Here is a 16,122-nt window from a genome sequence, read left to right as displayed (position 1 = left end):
AGCATCTAGTGTGACTAAAAAGGCCAATTTGAGAGTGGCAATCCCTTCCACATTGAGGGCAGATACATTCTGTCCCCTGCCCATGAAAATGCAGTTTCATGATGGGCTATAATGAATAGTAGCAACATTAGATAGCCATTCAGGATATGCCCAACATTCATGTCAGTATTTCTTTTTCCTTTGAAGCGGGGTAATTCTTCCTTGAACTGATATGCTTTTCCACTCTCTCCACCTAATTTAAAGGAAAAAGGAGATGTGCTAACTCCTGTGCTAACAAGAGTTTGGATCTCTTCATTTATATAGGGATTGCAACTTCCAGACTTCCTTGAACCGTATTTTATTTATTTACTTTATTTATTTGTATCTAGCCTTTGTTATTTGTAATTCAAGGTGGTAGACATATCCAATACACTTTTCTCCTCCTATTTTCCCCACAAATAAATAACCCTGTGAGGGGGTTGGGATGAGAGAGAGTGACTGGCCCAAGGTGATCTTAATTGTAGCAATGGGTGGTTTATTGCTTTTTGCCTTATTAAGACAAGGCTTATGGCTCTGAAGATGGTTCAGTGAATAATTTGAATATGCGGTGGGGTTGCACAAGCTAATAATTTGGAATGTCCTCATTCCTCAAGTCTGATATTCCTTGTCTGAAATTTCCATGAAGAAAGTTATGAAATGGGGCTTCCGGTTTGCTCTTCGTAGCCACCAGACGGTCTCTTGGGACCGCCAGCCCCTTCGCCTGTAAAGAGCCGCCTGTACAGCGCAAAGGCGGCTCGAAAAACCCCATTTCCAGGAGGAAATGTGGGATAGAGCAGGTGAGTGTAGGTAGAGCTCTCTGTAGCCCCCAGGGTTTTTTTTTTTTACTCTTGGGGGCGGGCGGAGGAAGCTCCCTATAGCACTCGCCGCCCGCTCCGGGCGTTGGGAGACTTCTGCCTTTTTGCAGAACAAGGCTACGAAGACAAGCCTTTTAAGATATTTAACAGATTAACTAAAGATGATGAGATTTGGATTTGGATCTGTGACCCTAAATTGCAAGTATTAATACTTATTTTACAAAGGATATTCAACAAAGTAAAAAAGACCTTTTAAAATGGCGATTGCCGAAACTGGAGCAGGGAAGCTGAAAAGAGAAAGTCCTTCCGTTTCTTATTAAGTTACAAAATAGCAGAATAAATGCTCCTGGTTACATTTGAAGGGATTTGAGCTGGACCTGTGACCTCGAATTGCAAGTATTTCACTTATTTTATAACAATTATTGAAGAAGGAAAAGGAAAAGGAAAAAAGAACCTTTAAAAAGGGCGACTGCCGAGGCTTGAGAAGGGGCTGAAAGGGAGAGTCCTTCCGTTTCTTATTGAGATACAAAGTAGCTGAATAAATATTTTTGGCTACACTTTAAAATAAAGCTCTACTTTTGTGTTTTTTCTCTTCCTGGAGATTTGATATTGATCTTGGTTGGAAAGAGGTTTTTTTTTTTTTTCTCTGCTGCCTCTCTTTTCTTTTTTTAAAAAAAAAAATAGTTTGTCTGTGTTGAAACATGGCATTAAAGTCGGACAAACAAGCAATGGGGGGGGATTCCCCCATTAACAAATTACGTGACCAAGTTTTAAAGCTCCAGTCTCAGAAAACTGATTTTAATATAATTGAATTTCTTTTGGAGGAGATTGTAAGAAGGGATGAGATTGTGAATCAGAACTTTGAAAAATTTAAGCAGGAAATTAAAGAATTAGTGCAATTAAAGTTTGATATTTTGAATCGAAAGATTATAAAAATGGCTAATGATTTGGTAGGATTTATGACTAAGTTGGATGAAAATACTAACTTATTAGAGTCTAAAGTGGAAGAAATTGAGGACAATTTGGATAATAAAATACAAAAAATTGAAAATGATTTGACAAACACTCAAGACAATAGCTCAGAAGAAAAATCTAAAATGGAGGTTGAACAAAAGTCTTGTAATGCAGAAAATTTACAACAACGGATTGAAAGAGAGGTCTTAATGGTGCATTATAATTTTACAGAATATGCGATCAGACTCAGAGGTTTACAGGAAAATAACAGAGATGATTTAAGGAAAATATCTTCTGAAATTCTGGCTGGGATTTTAAAGGTTCAACCTGAGGAAGTGTTTTGTAGGATTGATAGAGTGTACAGAATAAACTCCTGGATTGCAAAGCAAAGGCAATTGCCTAGAGATGTGGTGATTTATTTTACAGATAAGGAAATTAGGAATAAAATTGTGCAAAATTCCTTCAATTCTACTTTGCAATTGTATGGAAGAAAGATATGGATCTACAAAGAGCTTCCCCCCCAAGATGTTAATGGAAAGGAAGAAATTTGGTTTTTTGGTGACTGAGTTAAAATACAGAAATATTTCATTTAGGTGGAATGCTCCAGTTGGCATAATATTGAGATATCAAGGAGAAAGATACCAATTAGATACTGTTGAAAAAGCGGAAGAATTTTATCAAAAATTTTTGAAAATGAACTTAACATCTATAGGCACAATACAGGATAAGCAGAAGGAGTTGGAAATAAAGGGAAAATATCGAATTACAGAGGTTGCGGTAGACAAACTGTCTTTGGATTCTCTTGATACTCCAGCTGGATTATCTACAAATATGAGAGAAGCGGCATCTGATTTCAACGTGATGATCCAACAAGATCAGTTTATAAAGCAGAATGAAAACCGATCAGTTGATATACAACTTGTAGAAAGGAAAACAGGATGGAAATTAAACCCACAAAAAGAAAAGAAAAAAAGAAATAGGTCTCATAAAAACAGAAATTTCTAAACTAAGCAACGGTGAAGCCAGTGATTTTAAAAAAATGAATGAATATGTGAAAAGATAGTGGAGGCGAAGTATTGGTTAATATCATCCTGAGGACAGTGACAGACCTCTGCAATGCCGTAATTTTGGGATGTGAAAAGAGCCTTAATCTGTTGGATTTGAATTATCTATTTTGGATTTCTTTTCTTGTACTGATAAATATATTATAATTATTCTGAGCTACAAGGCAAGAGAGTTACGTTGGGGCATGCAGAAGATCTGGTTGTTACCCATTACGATGATGGGAATTAATAATCCTGATGAAAGCCACAATTACAACTATATGGAATACAATTATAATGTCACTCAGGTGGTTGTTTTTATTTTTATATATATATGAGGATACTCATTACTGATGGGGGCAGATGAAGACTGAAGACTTTGAACAAACTGTTGCACCAGGATGCTACGTTACCCAATTATGGATGGGGGACTCAACAATCTAGTGGAAAGACATCAAAGAAGATATTATATGGATTATAAATTTAAAGTTATTGTCTTTTTTTTTTATATAACGGAATATATGTATATATATATATATATTAGCAGAGTGGGCAGTGGATTGAAGATATTAAGAATTGTTGTGTATGGTAATTTTGTAGGAAAGTGGGTGGAAATATGTTAGTCCACTGATGGATTAGCTTAAGAAAAGGGATGTTTAAGTGATATATTTAGGGTAGTGGAGGAAATGGACAGAGTTGAATAGTTAAATTAGGACTTATGTGGAAGGCTGCTTTGAAATGTTATATTAATATACACAAAGAATAAATGTTAAAGTAGGATTTATTATACAGTCTTAAAGTGGAAGGTTGCTTTGAAATGTTGTAACAATACATAGATATAAGTTTTGGGGAGGACAAAAAGGGTAGATTATTGCTAAATTGGGAGTTATAATAATATTATGTTAAACTAGAAGTTATCATACAATGTTATAGCAGACTGCTTTTTTTTTTTTGAAATGTATGGTAAAAGGGGAAAGTAATAATATTAATAATATTTTTAGTAAGTAAGGGTCAGTATATAGAGGAGAGAGTGAGGCGATGGTAAAATATTATGTAATCTGTTATGAATTAGGTTTTTGGTGTGAAGAAGTCACGGGGGGGATGGGTGGCGAGGGGGGGTTAGGGAGGAGGGGGGGAAGGAAAAAAAAGGGGGAAAATTTGTATTTGAAAACTTTTTCAATAAAAAAAAAAAAGAAAGAAAGTTATGAAATAATTAACATTTGTCCCATCCCTCAATGATGGAAGTGTTCTGTATGGATAATATTCAGATTTGCATATCCTTTTGCTTTCCCCTTTCCTTATAATTGACAGGAAATAATGGACAGCATAAAGCTATCTAGAAATCAGTGTATAATGTTATCTCAGCCTTTCAGCCCTGAAATGGTTTGTATGCATGTATTTAAACAATTTGTAAAGCAGTCCATATCATGAGATGACAGTGTACAGAGATTAAAATTCCTTCCCCAAAACAATAGCTGGGAATATAAAATAAATCTCGAAACTTCATGCTATAATGCAGTGTTTCTTAAACTTTTTTTCTCTTAAAACTCCTTGTCTTTAAAAATTACAGAGGATCCCAAGAGCCTTTTTATGTGGGCTATATTTATCAATAGTTACATATTAAAAATTAATATTGGTGCATTCACTAATGCAGCTGCTTCTCACAATTGTTTGATGAGATTTTAATACCATATTATTTTTCAACATAAGCTGACAAATAATTTTGATTTCGAGGATCTCTGAGAGAGTCTTGAGGGATCCCCCGAGATCCCTAAGACTACACTTTAAGAAAGACTGCTGTAATGTATGTATCTGGGACTCAGGAGCACTTCCCTTCCTAAGACAACAAAAATATACACTTAACCTCCTGGTTCAAGGCCTGTGTGACCACTGAGGTCTTTAATGCCTTGTGAATGGGCAATAGAGTCATAGACATCTGATCTCCAAAAAGATGCTATTGTACAAGGCAAGCACAACAATAGAGAAGGCACAACTCCTGGGGTCCCCCAGGTAACGTTGTTTAATAGATAAAACTCAGAGTATGGCTAGATGACAGTAGCAGGGCTCACAGACAGTATATGTTTTTCTAAAGACCAGAAATACACCCAAGTGGAAGAAATACTTCAGAAAATCTTACCAATTATTAAATAAAAAAATTTCAGCCAAGTATGTTTTTGTATACTATATTGCATACTGAAACAAATATCTTGTACTAGCATCTTAAAAGATGGGCCAATAATAAATGGCAATAAATCTAGTTTATATTTGTCTTGGCTCAGAGAGGTCAGGGCAGTGTGAGAATGACTAATCCAACTGATTCTCAGTCTCTATGATCCAAATCTGGCATCTTGACCACTACACTGAACTGGCTTTTGGTGATTAAAGAGTTTTAAATCTCCCCTTTCTCCTTTTCTTTTAGAGTGAGGGAGCAAAACAAAATTATGCAGAATGACTTCATTACAACTTCACAGTTTTCATCAATGCTTTTTGCTTGATTTTTTTTTGGAGGGGGAGGGAAATGTCATTGATGACCCTAATTTTTTAATTAAAAGGATTGTGTAAGAAGACCTTTACTTGGTTATGAAGTTTATGAGATATTTTTAAATGTTTCTTTGACTGGAGCAAGTTTCTATTTTGACAGAACATGAATCCAGCCTGTATTGCATGGCACATTATGATGGACTTATTTATACTATTAATTGGTTATCCTAGGAAATTAGACTTGAATTATCCTACCTTTCATTTGTTTACAACTTCAAAGAATGAATCAGACAGTGAGTGTTTACTAGTCCAGACAGGATCACATACCCTTGCTCAATTTTTCTTTCATCCCAAGAGAAGTGATTGTTTAAGCAAGAACAGGGTGGAGCTCACAGTTCCACTGAGAACAAGTTGCCTCTGGATGACCCATATGCAATAAAAGCAGGAGATTCATGTTGCAATCATAAAATGTTAAATTTAAAAACTAAGTAATAGGTCCCATTTGTAGAATGAGTCTTAACTCTTAGTAAATATGGAATGTGTATGCTATGAAATACATGCATGTTTGTACATGCAGATAAAGGGCAATTCTAACATTGTCTCCATGGTTGCTCCCAGCTATTTCTTGAGCAAATCTCAGAAATTCCAATCCAAATTGCAATGGATTAGCAATGGGCAGGGACTCAGTCTCCGATCACCAAACCTGCTGTCCTGCAGTCTCATCTCAAGGAATAGTTGTCTGAAGCACATGTGTCTATTCATCGATTCTTCGGTCTGCCATGGTCATCAGCTCCAACTCCAGTTCATCTACATGAACAATGGTTTTATGAAGTTATTACCACTATCAATATAGAACTAGATATATATCAGCTTGTATTTGATCTCTGTCACACATAAATTCCTATCAGAACAAATTCATATACAGATCTCTCTGTCCTACACAGTGGCTGTTGCAGTCATTACCCCGTATGTTGTAGATGACTTCTGTTTTATCCTTCTGGGGCTGCTAGGTATTTAGGATATTTTGGAGGGTTTTAGTTGGTTTGTGTGCTATGCTGATGCCATGTGGTTGCAATAATCTGTTGGTGGTTTCTGAATTGTTTTTGATGTATGACAGTACCCAAGGGCTAATCAATAAAATAAAGTAAAATATGGCAGTGTTAGTTCATGGTTTGTGTTGGTTGTACTATATTTGATTGAATGGTCAGGCAGTTTTGGATGAATTTGCATAGAACTTGCATAGAACTTCGAAGTTCTCAGGTATGAGAAGAGCTCAATGGGAGTTCTTTTTTTTTTATTGAAAAAGTTTTCAATTACAAATTTTCCCCCCCTTTTTACCCCCCCTCCTCCCTAACCCCCCCCTCACCACCCCCTCCCCCCCTCCCCCCTATGACTTCTTCAAAATAAAAACCTAATACATAACAGATTATATAATATTTTACCATCCCCTTAGTCCCTCCTCCAAATACTGACCTTTACTCCTAGTGATATTATTAATATTATTACTTCCCCCTCTTACCATACACTTCAAGATAACATTCCATTATAACACTGTGTAATAACTTCTGATTTAACACAGTAATATTATTATAACTCCCAATTTATCGATAATCTGCCCTTTTTTTCTCCTCCCCATACTTATGTCTGTATATTAATATAACATTTCAAAATAACCTTACACTTTAAAACTATATAATAAATCCTACTTTAACACTTAATCTTTTGTGTATATTAATATGACATTTCAAAGCAGCCTTCCCCATATATTCTAGTTTTACATTTGTTCTACACTATCCATTTCCTCCACTCCCATAAATATATCTCTTAAGCATCCCTTTTCTTAATCTATATAATCAAATCACTAACCTATCTCCACCCACTTTCCTACAAAATTACCATACACAACAATTCTTAATATCTTTGTTCTTCTGCCCATCCTACTAAAAAAATATTCCCTTATATAAACAAAATCAATGACTTTAAATTTATAATCCATACAATATCTTCTTTAATATCTTTCCACTGGATTGCTGACTCCATCATCCAAATTAGGGTAACATAACATCCCAGTTGCAACAGAATATTCAAAATCCTCAGTTATCATCTGCCCCCATCAATAATGAATATCTTCGTATATATGTAAGAAAAAAGAAAACAACCACCCGAGTGACTTTATAATTGTAATCCATGTAATATCTGTAATAGTGGCTTTCTTCAGGATTATTAATTCCCATTCTCATAATGGGGTAACAGCCAGATCTTCTGCATGCCCCAGCATAACTCTCTTGCCTTATAGCTCAGCATAAGTATAATACGTTGACCAATGAAAAAAAAAAAAGAAAACCCAAAAATAGATAATTGCAATCCAACAATTTAAGGCCCTTTTCACATCCCAAAATTACGGCATTGCAGAGGTCTGTCACTCTCCTCAGGATGATATTAACCAATACTTCACCTCAACCATCTTTTCATATATTCAGTCATATATTTTTTTAAAAAAATAACTGGCTTCACTGTTGCTTAATTTAGAAATTTTTATTTTTGTGAGACCTATTTCTTTTTTTCCTTTCTTTTTGTGGGTTTGATCTCCATCCTAATTTACTTTCTGCAAATTGTGTGTCAACTGATCGATTTTCATTCTGCTTTATAACTTGATCTTGTTGGTTTTGCTTTTGTGACTCATATTTCTTTTCTGTAAGTTGTATATCAATTAATTGATTTCCATGGTTGTCTGTAGCTTGGTGACTCGTCACGTTAGAATCCGATACCACTTCTCTCTTATTTATAAATAATCCAGCTGAGGTGTCTGAAGAATCCAAAGGCAATTCATCTACCAAGGCCTCTGTAACTCGATATTTTTCCTTTATTTCTAACTCCTTCTGCTTGTCTTGTGTTGTGCATAAAGATGTTAAATTCATTTTTAAAATTTTTTGATAAAATTATTCCGCTTTATCAACAGTATTTAATTGATATCTTTCTCCTTGATATCTCAATATTATACCAACTGGAGCATTCCATCTGAATAAAATCTTTCTTTTTTTAAGCTCAGCCACCAGAAAACCAAATTTCTTTCTTTCCAATAACATCTTAGGCGGGAGTTCTTTATAAATCCAAATCTTTCTTCCAAACAATTGCAAAGTAGACTTAAAAGATTTCTGCACAATATTATTTCTTATTTCTTTATCTGTAAAATAAATCACCACATCTCTAGGCAATTGCCTCTGCTTTGCAATCCAGGAGTTTATTCTATAAACTCTATCAATCCTACAAAATACCTCCTCAGGATGAACCTTTAAAATCCCAGCCAGAACTTCAGAAGATATTTTCCTTAAATCATCTCTGTTATTTTCCTGTAATCCTCTCAGTCTGATCGCATATTCAGTAAAATTATATTGCATCATTAAAACTTCCTTTTCAATACGTTGTTGTATATTTTCTGCATTACAATCAGCTTCCATTTTAGGTTTTTCTTCTAAACTATTGTCTTGGATATTTATCAAATCATTTTCAATTTTTTCTATTTTATTTTCCAAATTGTCCTCAATTTCCTCCATTTTAGACTCTAATAGATTAATATTTGTATCCAACCTGATCAAAAATTCTGAGAAACCATTAGCCATTTTTATAATCTTTTCTTTAGTTTCCTGCTTAAATTTCTCATAGTTCTGATTCATAATCTCATCCCTTCTTACAATCTCCTCCAGAAGAAATTCAATTATATTAAAATCAGTTTTCTGAGACTGTAGGTTAAGAACTTGTTCATATAGTTTGTGGATGGGGGAATCCCCCCCCCCGCTTGTTTATCCAGCTTTGGAAGCCTAAACGCCATATTTCCACACAGGCAAACTTTTTAAAAAGCAAAGCTTCTTTCCAATGAGATCAATATCAAATCAAATCTCCAGAAGAGAGAAAACACAAAAGTGGAGCTTTTTCTTCAATTGTAACCAAGAGCATTTATTCCGCTACTTTGTGGCTTAATAAGAAATGGAAGGACTTTCCCTTTTCAGCTTCCCTGCTCAAATTTCAGCAGTCGCCATTTTAAAAGCTCTTTTTTACTTTCCTTTGCAAAAGAAGTATAAATACTTGCAATTTAGGGTCACAGGTCCAGATCCAGATCTCATCCTCTTAGTTAATCTGTTAGTTATCTTGAAAGGCTCGTTTTCGTAGCCTTGCTCTGCAAAAAAGCAGAGGTCTCCCAACGCCCGGAGCAAACGGCGAGTGCTATAGGGAGCCGCATCCGCTCGCCCCCAAGAGTAAAAAAAAAACTCTGGGGACTACGCGGAGAGCTCTACCTACACTCACCTGCTCTGTCTCACATTTCCTCCTGGAAATGGAGTTTTTCGAGCCGCCTTTCCGTTGTAAAGGCGGCTCTTTACAGGCGAAGGGGCTGGCGGTCCCAAGGGACCGTCTGGTGGCTACGAAAAGCAAACCGGAAGTCCCTCAATGGGAGTTCTTAATTGGCCTATAGTTCTGCTTGTCTAATTAGATCTGTGCTGCAGGTGAAACGTAATTATATCCTATATAACATTTTTAATTCTAGATTTTTCTTGCCCAAATCAATCTGTTCTGCCTTTATAGTTTTATTTCATTCTTATTTCATTCTTATTTTGTCTTCTATAAACTGATGATTAGTCAAATATATAGTCTCATGTACAGCTTTAAGATTCTTAACTATAGTATTTGTGTACTTTTATCTGAAAATGGGGAGAAACGTATATTCTGCTAATATTTACAGCTGTAAGGATACAAGGATTTGTTATAAGAATATCCTGTATTGAAATAAAGAGATTTGAAAGCCATATATTATTTGGGTATTTTAAATTGTTTTATGAGTCGTAAAATCTTGATTGTCAAAAACGGAAAGGGGATATCTTCTCAGATTCGACTTTTGCCTTCATCTGCAGAGACAAATCAAGGAAACCAAATGACACAATTATATAGCATACAGTAGTTATTTCCATGCTGTCTGTTATTGAAATCAGTATGATTTAGTTTTTTAAATTCCATTTTATTTTCCTTTCTTCTTGTTTTGAACCACAGAATAAGACACTTGTTTTAAAATCAACTTGGCAGTCATGGAAAAATGGATTGATAACCATCTAATAACAGCACAAAAAAAGAGCTGTTTTTTTGAAACATAATTCATGCAGTAGTAAAAAATACAAAAAAGAGTGCAAGCAATTGTGCAGAAATAAAACCATTATAAACAGGATTTGAAAACAATGAATAAGTCTCAGGACTGAATTTTCCTAGTAATATACTTTCCAACCTGCATGTAAAGACAGGATTCAGTTTTAACTAAAGAAACAGATAACTAGCTTTGTGTCATCTCAGTTTCAGGTCCAAAGCGGCAAACCAACACTGCAACAGCAGGGAGTTTCCTTTCATTGCAGACACAACTTTCTAGTCTAGTTCAGTGCTTTGATCACAAATGTTATGGAAATGATGTCTTCTGACAATAAGGTGATTAAAAAAGTCTGGGTAGGAAGTGTCATTTGAAGGACAAAGCCTGCATGTTTGATTTCCCACCACTAATTTTGGCTTGGTTTAAATAACATGATTATATCTCAGTTTTCCTTTAGTGCCATTGGAATTTCACATTTTGAAAATGAAACTCATAGAGCCATACGATCAAAGTTTTGCTCTGGGGAGAAAATATAATCTGGTATTAGCATCTTTAAAACAGTCAAAGAAACAGAATTTTATTTATAAAACATAGACCTGGAAAAATCAGATGAACTTTAAGAATCCCCCTTATTATTTATACTAGAGCGACATTCTTTGTTATAAAGGACAGTTCTTTATTTCAGATAGTTGTCCTTTGGATTAATTTAATTACTTATTTTTCTTGGTTTCCTTTGTAAAGCAAAGTTATAAACAATTAATTCTTATATTCTTATGAACCACTTTCAGATTTGCCCATTTTTCAGGTTTTTCCTTTAATTTTTCCAAGAAAATAATGGTCACAGCAATATATACATAAGTTACCTTATGTATTTGATTATGTTTGTCTGTGTATTTGATACATTTGATATATATCAAATGAAAGCATGAGTACATTTTTCATCAACATCAATAATGTGCTTATACCTTTGTATGCTTCCTTGTTATTAGTGCAATTCCTGAGTTGAACTAATTTTGTAGAATGGCAGGAACTCCATCTTTTTTGCTATTGTAACATTTGTTCAAATTTATCACTCATGGCTACATGTATTGTACAATGGGATTGCTCCTTACCAGGGAGTTATCCTCTACCGTGGACTTGCCCAAACTTTCTACTATGACAAGTAGAAAGTTTCTTTAAATTTAATTTCTCTCCAGTGAAACTGAATAATTCATATAATAATATACGTTTTTGAATAAAAGGAAGCAGTGATGAATTTTCTCTATCATAAAGGTAAAGGTTCCCCTCGCACATATGTGCTAGTCATTCCTGAATCTAGGGGGCGGTGCTCATCTCCCTTTCAAAGCCAAAGAGCCAGCGCTGTCCGAAGACATCTTCATGGTCATGTGGCCGGCATGACTAAATGCCAAAGGTGCACCGAACTCTGTTAACTTCCCACCAAAGGTGGTCCCTATTGTTCTACTTGCATTTTTTACGTGCTTTTGAACTGCTAGGTTGGCAGAAGCTGGGACAAGTAACGGGAGCTCACCCCATTATGTGGCACTAGGGATACTATTACTATCTATCTATCTATCTATCTATCTATCTATCTATCTATCTATCTATCATCTTATCTAATGTTACTCTCTAACATAGAGAACTTAATTGACCTTTATTCTTTTCTTCCTTAAGGAGTCATGTAATCAACTGGGAATATGTACATATCTGGTAAAGTCATAACAGCAGCAGTGACACAAAGATATCTATGTTCGCAACATTTTACAAATTAGATGAAACAAGTTTCTGTTCAAAGGGGCTTATAACCTTAACATTGGAGGGGGGGAATCGAGGTTACATCTCACAAAACACTTACCAGAAGGCACCCCCTGATGAGGTTATTTCTTCTCTTTCTTGTAAGCTTCTCACAAAGTTCTTGATCATCCCAAGTTATCTTTGTCTTTTTCCTAGGCAGTTGGGCATACCTCCAAAGAAAGCTGCAACTACTTAGCAGTCTTTTTTGTGAAATATGCTTTGAGGGCAAAGATGTTCTGGGAAATTGAGCTGATGTGACTTGTGTCATTTATTTTATTAACTGTGCATATCTTAAAAAAATAAAATAGAAAGCAAGCAGGTTGGCGAGCATCAAGTTACTACCTCTATAGTGGGATACATCACCAGATTCTTGTGATATAGATCACTGTGACTGAGTGCCATATTTTGTGGACAATTATTTACTTACCAAAGGAAATATGTATGCAATGTTTTTTTTTAAATAATGTAGAAATTATAATTCAAAAAACATTTTAGAGTAATTATGTATATTTCAGTGTTTTATTTCTTACCCATCATATATATTTTTATACATTAGATGGCACCTGATAGGACCAGATTTAATAGGACATGTATGTAGCCCAGTACTAAATCGGGTATACAAAGTAAACAATATAATCCAAAATTTCTAATTTTTTTAGCAATGAAGTATATTTAAGACCTGTATTTTTCCCTCATGTGACTTCTCAACAAATTATTTTCCCATCTCAGGCAACTAACAACTGATATTTATTTCTAACAATACAACATTAAAGAAGCACTGACAGAAAATACCTTGGCAATGTACATAGAGACGCTATCCAAACCTGGGGCTTTCTAAGTAGGCTTTACTATTGAGGGTCTAATCATTGTGTAGATCTGCTGGCTGAAGCTGTCTGGGTTTTGTTTGGATGTAGGCAATTTCAACAAAAGATCCATATATAAACTCCTTTCTCTCTGGTTGAAGGCAGAAACATTGTCATTAATTGAAGTGGACATAGCATGCTGATGGTTGGATTTTAAGCTGTTGAACTTTAATTGCATTTCATGGGGGTATTATAGCAATCATGATATGTGAACTGTAATATTTAGTATTTAAAGAGCTAAGTGTGCTTTTTACTGCTTGATTTTGTATAATATCTGAATCAGTTTGTTGTTATTATTTCTTCCTATCATGGAGAATGAACGGTGTTGTAAGGGTCCCAGAATTACTTAAGAGGGGAAACTATATAAATCTTTAAAATAAAAATAAATTATTGTCTATTTATTCAGTAGAAGAAGCCAACAAATATAGTCTTTATCTTAGAATAGAAGAGTGATGATAATAATTTCATGGGTTTGCTTTTCCCCATTTAAGCGTGTCTATATTTGTTCTGTCAGAGACCTTAAAATTTCTATATACAGTACAAACAACATCACCTCAGATCAGTACTGAAAGCAATAACATAATAGCTTAATAGTGGAATTTAATATGAGGCTACTTTAGTTTTGAGGAATACAATTATCCCACCACTCCTCTCTGGAGCAGGTGCTAAGCACTGTCAAATATAGCTGATAGGCAAAGGCATATGACAAAAATAGGGATATCCAAATAGGAACTGCAGAATCTCCTTTCTTGTACATTTTCTAGGAGATTGGATCAAAACACCTAATTGATTGGATTGATTTGAAGGTGCAGCACTAGTAAGCAGGAGGGTAAGAGATATCAGAGGTTTAATGTATGAACCAGAGGAAAGAGAAAGACAATAAAAATGCTGGAAAATCCAAATAATCTTTGAAATTCATTTAAGTCTACAGTGAAATTGTAAAAAGTTCTGGAAGAAGTACTTATATAACCAGGCTGAGTTTTTTTGCTTTACAAACTATTGAGTGACCTCATGTGGTTCATTTCACTTTCACCTAGCAACTGATCATTAGTAAGTAGAATAACTCTGTTAATCCTAAACACTGTATTAGTACTTCAGTTTTAATACTCTTGGCAGAGTTGAGAGCCAAAATGCACACTACTGTATGAAAAATTATGATCCTGTTCTGAACATACCCAAGGGCCAATATTTTTCTTTAAAAAAAATAATTTTATTTAACTTACCAAAGAATAAAATATAAATGAAAATGAAAATAGCAGGAAAATAGGGAAGGGAAAGGGAGAGAAAAAGAATGTAAGATAAAGAGGAAAAAAGAAAGCATTGCCTTCTGACTTTTTTTAGTGCAGCAGAGTAAAATGATAGCATTACAGTCTCAACTTTTTACTTTTACATATTTAATATGTACTATGTACTCCAGACAGACCAGACGACAGCACTGGACTGCTATAAAGAAAAGCTTGCTGGTCAACATAATACAGATTTACAAAAAAGATACCATTATTTGTATGTAATATGTAATTAAAGTCATAATGCTGGCTGACTCCCTCTGTCTGTCTGTCTGTGAAAAACCTGATATGAAAAACATACTACTGTGCTCCTTATAATACCGAGGATTGTCCAGTGAAATCGCGAGTATATAGCCCCATAATAAAATATGTTAATAGCCTGTGATTTTGGTAGCTTTAAAATGTATGATAAGTTTTTATAAATATTGGATGTAAAATATGAATGGAACCTCTAATTGAGGAAGCAATGTTTTCTAAATACAAAATGCTGGAAACAACCACAAGACTATAGGACTACTCCATCAGCTCCCCACCACAGTGCCTCCAAATTATCAAGATCTAACCATAGACAAAGATGACATCATAGTCTCATTTGATGTCACAACACTCTTCACTTCTATAGAACCAGAACTTGCAAAAGAATCCGTGAAAGCGCTACTACACAGCACACCTGAACTAATCAAATACACCAGGATTGAAATACCCAGAATCATGCACTTTATCAACTTTTGTCTGACCAAATATCCAGGTTAATAGACAAATATATCAAAAAATTAAAGGGACACCCATGGGATCACCACTTTCAGGATTCATAGGTGAGACTATAATGCAACACCTGGAATCTAGAGCACTCCCACATATATAGCCCAAAGATTGGATCCAGTATGTAGATGACACTTTTGTCATAAAAAAAAAGACCAACTGGAGAATACACAAAACTATCAACATCTTCTTCAAGGAATAAAATTCATAAAGGAACCCAAAAACAATAACACATCCGCCTTCCTAGATATCCTCATCTGGAGAGGCAGTGATGGCATATTAGAAACACAAATTACAATAAAACTACCCACACCAACCAAGTGTCATTACCAAAGTAACAACCCAACCATCTGCAAGAGAATCTGTGTAAGAACACAGTTTAGGCAAACACACAGCAGCCCTGAACAGCGAAAAAGTAAACAGACCATCTATACAATGTCTTCCCACAAAATGGATGTCTATATAACTATCAAAAAGTGCCTGACAATTCAACATACCATACTACAAGCAACAGAAGCTATGAAAAGGTTAGCACTGCCTTATGTCAAAAACATCTCAGAAATCACCACAGACTATTACAACCACATTGCATCACCATAGTGCACAAACCAAATAAAGCCCTCCAAAACATCCTAAGTAAATATAAAGGCCCAGCAGCCCAGATGAAAATACAGGAGTCCTCTACAACATACAGTGCAAGGACTTTGACAACTACTATGTAGGACAAACAGGCAGAACACTGGCAGAGCACAACACCAACCAGCAATCAAAAGACATGATGAAAATTCTTGTTTCACAACACATGGACAGACTGCACATAACTTCAACTGGGAAATTGTGAACATTCTAATTCAAACCAGGTCCAAAAATGCCAGAGAATTCCTGGAGGCCTGGCATTTTGACAAATTGGCCAGCAACAGGAACATAAACAATATCTACAAATCACTCAAAAGAGACCACCAAGGAAATAAAAAGACCAAAACA

This window comes from Pituophis catenifer, unplaced genomic scaffold (genome assembly GCF_029215685.1).
Source record: "Pituophis catenifer annectens isolate HBS135680 unplaced genomic scaffold, rPitCat1.0.hap2 SCAF_7, whole genome shotgun sequence".
NCBI lineage: Eukaryota > Metazoa > Chordata > Lepidosauria > Squamata > Colubridae > Pituophis > Pituophis catenifer.
Note: the sequence above shows the minus strand (reverse complement) of the source record.